The sequence below is a fragment of the Callorhinchus milii genome, unplaced genomic scaffold, assembly GCF_018977255.1.
Source record: "Callorhinchus milii isolate IMCB2004 unplaced genomic scaffold, IMCB_Cmil_1.0 Scaffold2, whole genome shotgun sequence".
NCBI lineage: Eukaryota > Metazoa > Chordata > Chondrichthyes > Chimaeriformes > Callorhinchidae > Callorhinchus > Callorhinchus milii.
Window position 1 is genome coordinate 105436572 of NW_024704743.1, and position 14074 is coordinate 105450645.

Consider the following 14074-nt stretch of genomic DNA (forward strand, 5'->3'; position numbering starts at 1 on the left):
AGCCGGAGTGTGAGTGAGAGATGGGGACGGGGTAGTAGTTGGAAAGGCAGAGGAGACTGAGTAAATCCCTCGATTTTGATCTTGAGGAAGCAGGGTGAAACATGAGAGGGTGGGCGCACTTTAAAAGGATGTCTCAAATTGTGTTTATGTATTGATAGAAAATGTCTAAAACTTACTATTTCTTCACCATATATATCTTAATAAAGAATCCTTTAGAATTCTCATCAACCATAGAAAATACTGCTCTGGAACAGAATCGTTTCTGTGCAGAGTTCCCATGGGTTGGCAATGACATAGTTCTGGTTACCAGAAGGATTCCTCAATTGCATGACCTGGATCCTGCAGGAATTTTGTTAGCAAAGAATGCAACTTGGCCTCCAATATTAATCATGGTTAGAATATATGCTATGAAGCCCTGTTACCATTTTTCTAGGCAGCATTTTGATAATGCCAAAGTGCAGCAGTTTAGGAATGTGCATGTGTCACTCCCCTATGCTAATTATACAAACCAAGTATGTTCACTTTCTCCTGGATTTAATGAGTACATGTCAGATGCACACCAGTGGTCAAATTATTAATAGCAATAACGACATGATGTGCCAGGAAACACGTACACAGCAGCATTCATGTTGTCTGCATCTCTAATCTCATAGTTCCATTATAGTCCAAACTGAAAAGGGGTGTCTTCAGGGTTCTGTAAAGCCAATTTGTGGTACTACACTTCCACAGCAGGTTGCAAAGTAAAAACGTCTCCAAACGTGAAATGGTCGGAAGCCACTGTGGAACTCGGAAAAAGGCTGCATTGTCTCGAATCATTCCAGTATTCCTATGATTGTTAATCTTAATGCTACCAACTGAAACTGCTGCAATTCTTTTAATATCAAAATATTTAGGAATGTGAACAGTGCTCATGCTATAATCAGGAAATATATATTTGTATAATTATAAGGATAAGCAATGAACCCACAAGACCTCAATCTTTACAGTAATCTGAAGGAGCATTTTCTAAAAAGGATTGATGTTTCTGTGAGTGCAGAAGTTTCTAATAGAGCTCTGTGACAAGATATGGAACATGTTTAATGAGAGCATTAACCTTAACCTTCTGGGGCTGAGACATAAATATGTAAAATAGAAAATCTCTGTCCTCACAATATAGTATCCCATTGTCTTACAAGTAATAAATACTCAAAGCTAAACTTTTTATTTGGAAGCAGATTTCCGGGAATTAAGCTTTCTCAATTAATTATGATTAATTAATTATAAGTATGAGGCATTAATAATAATCTTTGCATTTGAATAGTTACACAGGATAATCTGCAAAGTATGACTGTATATTTTGTAGGCAAATACTGCAGCCAATATGCACACAGCAGTGACCTCAAACAGCCATGAAGTGAATGACCAATTTTGTTTGGAAGATGTTTGGTCAGGACACTCCCTTTCACTTTTTAAGTAATGCCATGGGATCTCTAAAATCCTCCTGAACTGGCAGAAAGGAACTCTGCTTAACATTTCATCCGAAGGGCAACACTTCCAACAATGCAGTGCTCCCCCAGCACTGCATTGGAGTATCAGCCTAGACTATATGAGTTTCTTTCATTTACCTTTTCCAGGAATTGAAGCAGGCTTATCTGGTTTGATTTCTTGATGATGCAGAATCTCTTCTTCCATTTGAAAATACTATGACCTTTTTAAGGTACAAAGGGATATTATGAGGCTTAATCATGAACAGTTATGAGAATAATTGCAAGAGAAATGCTATGATTCAGTTCAACTCTACCGCAATCTGTGTAATTGCTATGAATGTCAAACTCAGCTGTGTTAGAACAATGGGATAAATTCCTCCATAATAATAATAATAATAATAATCCTTGCATTTGATATAGCGCTTTTCACGTCGGGAGGACGTCCCAAAGCGCTTCACAGAATATACTGTAAAGTGAATTGACTGTATATTTGTGGGCGAACGCGGCAGCCAATTGCGCACAGCAATGTCCCACAAACAGTCGTAGATTGAAAATGACCAATTTTTATTATTGTTTTTGGGTTTTGGAGGGATTATTATTAGGCGTGTGGAGTAAGGAAACTTGCCCAAGGTTTCGCCCTGCCTGGAATTGAACTCAGGTCTCTCGCTTGCAAAGCGAGTGCTCTAACCACTGAGCTACAGGACTCCATCTACAATACAGCAATAATTGGTGATAGCAACTGTGCAATTTTATTCCAATCCAACTCTTCCCTATGGAATATGTACATTAGTAGAGATCCAAGGGAGAGTCATTACGAATATAATCAAAACAAACCATCTTCTCAGCCTCTTTGTTTTTCTCTAACCATTCTGCAACACATCAAAGTGAAAATTGGAATATAAAATCTACAACTCTCAAAGCCCCTGTACTAGCCTCACTGCTCCATTATACAATACAATTTAAATTTATATTGCAGCTTTCTTGTCGGGAGGATGCCTCAAAGCGCTTTACACAGTTGCCTGGGCACCTGAGCTGGTGGGAGGGCGAAACAGGATGAGAGCTGAAGAGAGAGAAGACATTAGATTAGTTTTAAGTGGGAAGGAAGGGCTTGGGAAATTCCAGACAGCTGTGACTACCAAACACATTTATTGAATGCTTATTCATTTAATCTTTCATGCACTGTTTGGACTGAATTTCTGACCAGCTTTACACTTAGCACCTATGGCGTTGTCAAGCCTCAAATAGGATTTCTCCATTATCATCACACGTCACCAAACAGAAATTCAGCCCATTTAAATGGAGATCAAAATCTGGTAATTGAAGTCACTGATAGAAAACTAGAAATTGATAGATCATTTTATTTCCCCAGTTTATAATCCCACATTGACCTAGTTATATCTTATGTTGTTGAATTGTTACAACTATCATTTCTTGGTATAACCTAAGTCTTTGTTCCTTATCAGCATTGTTTTTTTTTGCTGCTATTTCTCTGAAATAGGGTAGAAATGTTGGTAGCCACTGATAGCCACTATTACAGATCACTATCATGGATATGTGAAGTGAAGTAGAGATGGGGATTTGGACATAATCTAGCTGTTTCTCCCAATAGTTTGTTTGCTGGGCATTTTTACGATTGACAATTTGCCATATGTAAACCATTGCACTTTTACATGCCTGGTATCACAAACTGTGTCATGAAAATCAGCATTGAGGGAAGTGCACAATGCATCTTATATAGACAGACCACAGAAAAATGTCTCCTATTAATACTGTGTAACTAGTATACACATGATTTATACATGGCAAATAAAAATCTCTATGTATCCTAATTATTCCAACTTGTACTGATATCCCACAACATTGTATTCTGGATATCCCATTGGTTTGAGGTATCCAATTTCCAGAAATCCAAAAATCTATTTATTTGGTAAATAGGATCAGCCTTGTTTTTCTGTTAGTTCATTCTGTTAGGATGTGAATGAGTCCATTCAGATAATACTCTGACCTCCCGTGAAACCAATTAATTTGGTCACTCAATCCATGGCTGTTTGTAGGACATTGCTCTGTGCAATTGGCTGCTGCATTTCACCCACAAAATGCAGTCAATTCTGTGAAGCGCTTTGAGAGGTCTCAAAGACGTGGTAAGGCACTACATCAAATGCAAGGATTATGATTATTATTATTATAAAAATAATTTAACTAATTTTCATCAATATATTTTTAATTGGTGAGACAACTTGTTTATGTACTCTTCATGCTTGAACTGCTTTCAGAAATGTTTTCTGAAACTTCTCTGTCAGCTCTTCTTGCTCGGGGACTGTCACAAACATCACTCACTTTTGTTTAACTTCTCTATAGATGTAGCTCTCAGAGTATCGAGAATGATGAATTTTGTCAGCTCTGCCAACTCAATGACTCAATGATATTGGTCATGCTCCTCTTTTAAGACGGTATCTGCACCTACATAATATTTTGTTCATGCAGATTTTTATATTCAAAACACATAGATATTTAAAGCTACCAACTAGATCGCTGACAAGAAAGATATTATAGTCTTGGAATGTAAAGAGCAAAGGTTAAAATAAATTATTTCAGCACTTCACAAATAGGAATGTTTCAAATTGACGTTTAATCACCATATGGCAACCGAGGGGCAGATATTGTGTTGCTGGCTTTTTAAAGTGATCTAATTTATATTTCTTACCATGACTCCTTAATATGACATCCATGAGGTATGGGGGGTGGGTGGGGGGCTCATTCTGATAACTAGATATATGTCACGCTGAGCCACTCCACTCCAGGAACTCCACTCCAGAATTATTATAACTCTTTGGACAAGAGTTTCCACAGGTCAATGGGAATTCTAATGGTATTCCTTATTTTTAAAAAATTAAATTTTGGGTGTCAAGAGTATTCTGGCTAAATGGGCAATTTTATATGAAATGAAATTCAAGTGTTTTGTGCTCCAACTTACAGACTAACACAATCCAATGCTGCTACTTTCATCCCAAGGAGGTGGAAATAGAAGGGATCTGAACAGTTTGGCTGTGGATTGCAGTGGAGAACTTGCTTTTTGTTTACTGTTTCTAAACCTGAACTGCCAGATTGAAAGTTGTGCCAGATATACTGTCATCATGTTGTTTTTACGTGATGATAATGCAGATTGGCAACGCATCTCATAACAAAGCTATTATGTGTCTCTAAGTGCCATGAGTCACATTAATATTGAATTGTGCATCTTAATATGTTATAAACAGTGTGAAAAACACAGTCAACCAAGATGTAGCATGGGAAGTGTGGATATTACAAGGAATAAAAGTAGTCCTTTCTGAAGTTGCTTATAAATATATATATATATATACTAGATCTAGCTTGTGAACAATAGCTTGTATGGTCCATGATTTTGCATGTTGGTGTGGATTTTCTTCTTTATACTCTCAAGGACTGGATTCATAGCTAACTATTCAGGAAGCAACAGACCACTTGAATTAAGTTAAAATACTTTTCATTCCTTCAAGTGAACAGACTCTCCTTTCATTGGATTTTGCAATGCACCTGAAAGATTTGAGATGACTCGCGGCCAGCTTTCCCTCAGGTCTGTCATTCTTTCTGAAGAGCCAAAATGTCAACCAATATTTTTGAAATCAACTTTCACTTTTAACACTGTTTTGAGGTTATTGGTAAGTGTCCTGCAATTCAGTGCACTCAGTGGCAACCAATTGAACTTATTTGTTACCTAGTCTCCAGTATTTTATCACTCCTTCTATTTGGAACAACCATTTTAATGCTGATTAAATTTACCAGCCAACAATGTCGCATTTAAATGAGACATGAGTAGTTATTAAGGTTGGTAAATGTATTGACAATCAATGAATCACCTCTCTGGCCAGATTTATTAGCATAAATTCCAGCTCAATGGGATGTCAAAGTTAAATAATTCTAACAAACACAGAATTGATTATTTTATCTTAAACTAGCAATTACTTAAGATATTGAATGTAACAATTTTGATAGTTATAACATTAAATTCAGCTCAGGCTTCTTCACTTCATTGTGGAGCACTTCAATACATTCATCAGTAATAAAATAATCATAATGTGTTCAGAATATTCAAATCCATGGAACAAAGGACAAATATGGATGTTACTGATAGCATTAGCATTAAGAGATAGGAAATGGAACTCACTACTTTTCTGAGCACAAACTGCACATTTAGCAGCATGGTGACAGAATTAATTCCCTGGCATTTCTTCCTGAAAGCAAATGTAAAGTCTTCTTAAGAAAATATCAATCATTATTTAAAAAGAGCTTTGTGCATACACCTGTTTCTCACTCGCTTGGATTTCAGGATTGTTAACTGCCACACTTTGATTGGGTTTACAACAGATATCTCTCAATCAATGCAAATTGCCTATCTCTATGGTTACAGTTTATTTATCAGACATGTTGGTAACTTGGTTACAATGGAGAACTCCAATGCACTGAACAAAAAAGAACATTAAATGCAGCAAGTAACAATACACTGTTATAGCAGCAAGCAAAGATTTCTCCCACGCCATTAATTATTTTCTGATAGGCTCTTCAAAGTGATAAACTGTAACAATTTGTGATTAATTTATACCCTGCAAATCTGTGTGTAAATATAGATTTTATGTACTTCTGTAGTACTGTGCTCAGCTGTTAACTTTTATTTACTTTAGCAAAGTCTCCAAATTATTTATTATTTTCAAATCTAATTAATCAGCCAAATCACAACGCTGTGATAATTTCAAAAACTGTAAAGCATCCAGATTAGAAGCATAAAAGGCAAAATACTGCAAATGCTGGAAATCTGGTATAAACACAGAAGTTGCTGGAAACACACAGCAGGCCAGGCAGCATCCATGGAAAAGCATCCTATTTGGAAGATAAGAGTCACTGTCACTGAGAACCATTGCATTTGACTCGATGTTATCACGATAATAATTCTTGCATTTGATATAGGGTCTTGTCACATCGTCAAAATGTCTCAAAATGGTTCACAGGTTTAACTGTAAAGTGTAGTGACCGTGTATTTGTAAGTGAACAAAGCAGCCAATTTGTCAATTTGCACACAGTAATGTGCCACAAACACCCATAGCGTAAATGACCAATTTTATTTGGTGGATTGTTGGCCAGGACACCGGGAACTCCCACAGAACAACATCTGACTCAGAGATGAGAATGCTATCAACTGAGTCAAGCTGATACCTAGAATTGATTTTGAATGAGTTACTTGAGGTGGAAGAGAAAAGCAATGAGTCAATGGCCTTCCAGTTTGACTCATCAGTCTCGTAACAGCACAGATGAAATAGGGAACTGTTGTAGGGGTTACAGATGTCAGCACATATCCTAGCAGTCAGTAGCACAGTCCACTGAAACAGCAAAGAAAAATGTCCCATACTCTTCCTCCTCTGCCATCCTAGCTGGTCATCCTCTCTTTCACATTTCACAGTAAAATTATGTTACTTCTGTAGTGTGAAAGGCACTATATCAAAAGCAAGCATTATTATTAATATAATTTTGAATACTTTGTTGTACAAATTATCCTTGCGCTGTTTTGCCTTCTCACACGCCTATCAATGACTGGCCTAAATAGCCATTTCAATTGCTTACAGGCTTAGAAATAGTTCTTACTCAACTCCACCATCCAGTCTGCTGTGTCGTGACAACAAGGAGAGAAAAGGATAAGAAGTAATTAAAACATCTTTTCAAGGCATTTGTTTTCATTGTTACCTACAAAAGACACACTTCCTGTCCTTTACAGTAGTGTATCTTAGTGACATCAGAGGTGCTATATAGAGTGTAAGGATTATTCTTTATTATTCTTGCCCATCTGAATCATGTTTTAATTTTGACTTTGCTAGACTATATAGTTGGTATAAATCGACAAAGGTTAACAATAATGGTGCAGAGGCAAGGTGAAGGTACGGGGTTAATGCATGACTTTGTAACACACATATAACAAAGGAATATATTCCCCTCCCCCTAGCAGTAACTCAGTTGATATCTTTTTTGCTATATTGATTTTAGCCATCTCCGTCAATGAGTCACTAAATGCAAGCTGAAAATGCCAGATCAATAATGTTTTCTAAATGTCTGAAAATGTCTATGGTTTATCAATACGAGTAAATCACAAAAATAATTACTTGCTTTAGATTTACACATAATCAAGGACAATTGTAGGGTATCATTTGAGTACAGTGGAGTCTTTAATACCTGCTCTAATTTCACAGGCTTGTTTTAAAAATCACAGTGCGGACTGTACTGCCCGTTGTCAATCACACTGAGTTAATTCAGTAAATTAAGCATTGATTCAAATTAACAACAACAATAACTTGTATTTATATAGTGCCCTAATGCAGTGTAGTTTCCCAGCATCACTGTTTTTTGTCAAAAATAAAATTGTCTTGAGAAGAGGAATTTTTGTTTGTCCATATTGTCCATTTGCCATTGATGTTGCTGCCACCATCTTACTTTGAAAATGAATTGGTTCAGCTGACAGCAGTTCCCAGTTGCCGTGAACTACAATTAGAAATGGCCATTGTCTTGTAGGTACAGGCTATTTATTACATGATGGATTGACAAATATAATAATAATAATCCTTGCATTTGATATAGCACTTTTCACGTCTTCTAGATGTCTCAAAGTGCTTCACAGAATATACTGTAAAGTGAATTGACTGTATATTTATGGGCAAAATGCGGCAGCCAATTGCGCACAGCAGTGTCCCACAAACAGTCGTGGATTGAAGTAACCAATTTATTATTGTTTTTTTTCTTGAGGGATTATTATCAGGCATGTGGAGTAAGGAAGGTTTTGCCCTGCTGGGAATCAAACCCAGGTCTCTCGCTTGAGAGCTGAGCCCAAAAGCCAGTTTCATATGTGTTTTCTTTCTTGGATTTCAACTTACTGAGTTCCAACAACAAGATGTTAAAGTGAGGTCCCGTCGGCTGTCAAGGTGGATTTTAAAAATCCAATGGCACAATTCAAAACGAGAAGGGAGTTTCTCTTGGTGTCCTGGTCAACAATCCCCTAAATAAAATTGGTCATTCACTCCATGGGATATTGCTGCGCATATATTAGCTGCTGTGTTTGACCCACAAAATACACAGTCACACCATTTTACAGTATCTGAAATGTGAAGCACTTTGAGACATCTCAATATTATGATAAGGAATTATGTCAAATAGAAGAAATATTATTATAACAACAATTTACCTTTATATAAAGCCCTTTATCCTTTACTACTATGTCTTGGAGTGCCAGATGAGTTAAGCTGGCATTCCATCAATTGCAGTATGAAAACCTTTGGCCCATACATTATCCCATAGTGTTTCAAAAACCCACCCTGCCCCTTCTAGTCTTTGGGGAAATAAATGTGAAAATGAAATGTTTCCCAATGTCTTTGGTTGCTATTCAATCATTACAAAACATCACATCCTTACTCTCACGTTTTGTGTCAAAATAATTTTAACACTTGTAAAGTAATGTTAATCGTGAATTGACGTCTTATGGAGCATTCACTCCTAAGCTCCAAATGATCTCTTATTGTAGATGACTTCCTTGAATACATTTTAAAATTATGCTCATAATTGCACACACACTCTTCCACTTTCTGCGTGATTCTGGAATCAAGAATGCAAGAATATAATTATGAAATTATGTACCCACAAAAAGAGCTGCCTAATAATTTGATAATCCTTAACCAATTTAATTAAATTGTTTGATTTATAATTTAACATTCCCTCTCCGCATATTTAATGGATGTTTATATTATTAACAAGATGCGTGTGTCAAGTGATTTGATGCAACACAAGGTTGCCTCATAAAAATAGGCTAATTCTAACAATCACACTCTCAAAATGTGTTGCTATACCTCAGCACAGGCACTGTAAAAGCAATAACAAAGTAGTTATTGACCATGTATATTTATAGAGAGAGCAGTACCCTTATAACTGGATACAGCCTGGAGATTATAAAAAATCACGACAAAATGGGATTTATTAACTAACATGGAGGCAGCAATCTGTAGCCTGAAGCTTTACATTACTGTTGTCAATGGCAACAGAACAATACATCGTGCAACTGAGGCTAGATATAACAGACTGCAGATTTTAGGGGACAACGGACAAAGATTTTTTTCAATCGTGCCAGCATGCATGCTTGCAAAGTAATTATTTAAGTAATTATTGAACCTTTGACGGCATAGTGTGCTGAGTGAGATTGAGTATCAAATGCAACAGTGCAAACAATGATAATCCCAGCAGATAATTATATAGAATTACACAGTCCATGCAGCACCGAAACTGGCCATTCATCCCAAAGAGTCTGTACCGTCTGTGTTCATACAGTGGCCCAAGGTTATACAGTGGATGACACTTCCCACCCCATCATTGGTGGTCAGGGATTCAGTATCTCTGCCCCCACACTCTGGAAATCTATCTCTCAATCCTTCCACCACATCCCCTCTCTTGTCTCCTCCAAGTCCTGTCTAAAGGCCTTCCTCTTCGACCATGCCTTTGGCCACCCTCCCATCCTCATCCCACCGCCCTCCACCCCTCCTGACCCCAACTCCCAGCTCAGGTCCAGCGCCCTGGGACGTCTTTCCAATGTGAAGAGTGCTATATAAGTGTAATTTGTTGTTGTTGTTATACTCCATAGCAGCCTCTACCTATCCTTAGTCCCTCTTCCATGGTGCTTTATTCCCTTCTCCCTAATGTAAGCTTCCCTTCTCCTTCATGTGTGTGAGTAACTCAGATCTCAAGTTCCCATCTGCGAATACATACACAACAGCTAATGAAAAAAATCACCTGACATTCTGATATAGATTAAAATTAACATATCCGCAGAAGTCCTGGATATTTCTGACTCATACATATTGAATGCATCTTCAAACTGCTACAAAACAATTTCTTGACGTCCTGTCAATGACCCAAAAATGACCAAGACAATCACAATCAACATAAACGGGGTGAGAGGGAAGTGTAATGATTCAAGTCATATTTACATACAGAATCGATCTCGGCTCAGTTGCATTTTCCGTTTGCTAAGTAACAGACATTTCAATAATATGTTAGTCCTATTGATGGTATTTATTAACAGAATTATTTAATTACTCAATGCTCCAAGATGATAACCTGTTGGAAGAGTACTACATGAGTGCAAATTCTTGCTGTTAATAAGAGTGGTACAAAAGGAATGCAAGATCCTCACAATAAGAATGAAAAACCAACCTGTGAGAATGCTGCTTCAATGAGATCCACATTTGGAGCCAAATTCATGAGGATGAAAGGGAATTCTAACTGGATTTCTTAGGAATCATGTTACATTGTAAATTATATCCCACTATTGCATTGATTAAGGGAAAAACATCCTCTTTTTCGAGAGGAGTAGAGGGGAATTTCACAAAAAATGCAACACAATTAAAAAGTTCACATACAGGTGCTGAATATCATTCACAAAACAATTATATCATTTTCATACAATAATCATATTTTCTGAAAGAGAAATTAAAAATGTAGCAAATGTAAATGCTTTGTTCCACCTGCAATCTTTGTCTTACTTTTCCAGTTGTGTCAAAAGCAAGGATTATTATTACAGGTATTTTGTCTTCATCCCTATCTCTATGATAATCTTGTGGTCTGTGTGGATTAGGCCACCCTGTTCATCAATATTAGCAAAGCAGATTGACAAGAGGGATCGAATATGCATAACATTTTTAACATCAAGAACATAGGAATTAAAGGTAGAAAGTCTGTGTGTGTAGATAGTTTCTTGGAAGATATTCTATAATTCATATAATACCATTTCTGAATAATTGAGTTCTCATCCACGCCTTCTCAAATGCACACTTTATCAGTCTTCCTTGTTCCACCATCCATAACTTATATAACCACCTGTTTCAAAGCTCTGCCACCCGCATCCTTACTTGCACCAAATACCACATGCCCATTCCAGGCTCCTAAGAGATCAACTTCAAGGTCTTTCCCCTCACTTACAAATCATGCTCGAGCACTCGCCTACAAGGTATACAGCCAATTCACTTTGCAATATATTCTGTGAAGTACTTTGAGACGTCTCGAAGACGTGATAAGACGCTGTATCAAATGCAAGGATTATAGGATTATGTATCTGTGATTTTTATCTACCTCACTCTTCTGTTTGCCTGCTCAGCTAACTCCGGCTTGCTATGCATTCCAAATCCTCTCTGCGCAAGACCATCGTTAATTGAACCTTCAGCAATGACATACCTAACCTTTTGAATTCTCTCTCTCTACCTCTCCAACTAAGCCCCTCTTTAACTGTTTTTAAATCCTGCTTAAAAACCTTTTCGACTTTGCCTTTGGTCATCTCCCCCTCCCCTCCTTACGTGGCATCCGTCTTTGTGAAGTGCTCCAAGATATTATTCTATGAAAAGGGCATAATATAAATAGAAGTTGTTCTTGTACTGATCCTTTGTACCTTTTTTCATTGTTTATATTTCCTCACTGACCTCCCGAACTGTCCACTAAGTAGTTGTTTATTTTGGTCACTTAACATGTCCTGTGGCCCCTCTCTTGAAATCTCCTTTCCAAATTTAATAATAATAATAATCCTTGCATTTGATATAGCACCTTATCACGTCTTCGAGATATCTCAAAGCGTTTCACTACTGTAAAGTGTAGTGACTGTGTATTTTGTGGGCTAAACGCAGCAGCCAGTTGTGCACAGCAAGGAATTTAGAGGTAAGGGGGGCGTTTCCCTTGACTGTCAAATGAATATAACATTTCTATGTATAATAAGTGTCCTGCCTCCTCTGAAAGTCATGGAATCTGACATTGACTCCACTATGTACTGTATTTATTTTTATACCACTCAATTGGGTCATCAACATACTTCATCAAAGTGGACATGTCATTATTACAGAGTACTTCTTATTTGCTGAATGGATTTTGTTTACATTTTTATTAATGAAATTGCATTTCTCATTCTCAGCATTTGCCTGCAAAAAAAGACACTGTACCTTACAGTGAATCCTCTGAAGCACTTTGAGATATCCACCTGATGTTATTATCATCAGTATTACTTTAGAACTCCTGCAATTTCATTAATTTAGAAAAGTTCAACAGGTCCTCAATTATGATTCCTTCCAGTATTCATTTCTCAAAATTCTGGGTCTTGTAGCCTTATAAAAGGACTACCACATTGCTTACAGAACAGAACTGTTTACTGTCCACAGTGAAGTGCTCTCATTTTCTTTCTTATTTCTCCCATTTTGTAGAACAGAAAATGTGTTGATGGTTTATTATGGGATCAGAAGAGCCTCCAGCAGATAGACTGAGCATCCCTGGTGCATTCAGTGCTTCCCTGTAGTTTGCTTCACAAACTATAACATATTCAGGTACCTCCACTGCTTGTTAAACCATTGTTGTGTGCAGGAGTGAATGTAAAATGAGCTCACATATTGACTAATTCCTAATAATTCCCCACAGGACATGTATCTGATCTGCCATCAGCAAAGGGCACAGAGCAATGCCCAAGGATCTCTTTATAATAAATGATAAAGAATAAGGAATGGGTAATTCTCCCCTCAGCCAGGAGAGTAGAATTTTCTTTTTTTGTGGAAAATCTTCAAAGTTGACTAAAAGTTTATAGGAGTAATAATTTATCACAACACAGAAAATGTCATCCTGTCAATGACTGAAGTCTCTTCCCATTTCTACCTATCTGAATGTCATTACCATGCCTGTGTCAGAGGCCATGTTGGACTTCAAAATGCATTCACCAGAGTTGCATTTTTACGCCAAAAATACTTTTTCCCAAACCACTGTAGACAAATTTACTCACCACCTTACTTTCAAATGTAGCTTTTATTAACATTTGAACAGACACATCAGCTGGACTGTATCCCTTATACAGATATACTAGGCAACAGACAGAATCAAAATCATATTACCTGATTTGACTCTGGGCAATGGCAATAGCTCTTAGAACTCCCAAAATCCACCATCACTCCCACTGGAGAAAGTCCTGCTTCCTTGAGGACCTCACTACTCCTCCTCTTCCACTTTTAATGGTCACTTTCTTACTGAAAGTAAATTCCCTCACCCCTGTACATATACATAGATGCAGGAGAATCAATATCGATTCCACTGGGAGGTGTGCTGACCCTCTACACAACTCCAACTCTTTCAGAGTTACATCTTTCCTTTATGTGTTTCGAACTCCACCCCCACTGGTCACAGAGATAGCCCCCACCCTTCGCAGGCTGCTCTGCACAGAGAGAGATATGGACAAGTTCTGGGTAGCCTTCCACAGTCTGCTTGTTTCTCAGCCTTGAGATAGGCAGCTGTCTGAGGCTGCAGCCTTTTCTTTCTGTGGCCCATTGTTCTTACATCAATGCTCAAGGACCCGATTGCTCATTATCTCAGAGGAGTGAACATCTTCCCAGGAAAATATGAAATGTAATCAGAAGCTGACCTCAGCCCGTCCAGCAAAGCTACTTTTAACCCCTGCTGAGCTAGCTGTTAAATCAAAGTTCTTGGTGTTCCCAGCTCCAGGATGACCTTCACTCATTATCTCTTGCCTATTTCTGTTACTGCGGTTA

At 37.6% G+C, this 14074-nt stretch overlaps 1 long non-coding RNA gene across 2 annotated transcripts in view; it reads right to left on the reverse strand.

Annotated features, from left to right (window-relative positions):
- The window catches only part of LOC103186717, a 46374-nt gene extending 32584 nt beyond the window's left edge, over positions 1 to 13790 (reverse strand). The window contains exon 1 of one of the 2 annotated variants that reach the window (XR_488804.2): positions 13424 to 13790. This is a non-coding gene — a long non-coding RNA (uncharacterized LOC103186717). The remainder of the gene's footprint in view (positions 1 to 13423) is intronic. The other variant, XR_488805.2, reaches the window with a different exon arrangement.
- Between the last annotated feature and the right edge of the window lie 284 nt (positions 13791 to 14074).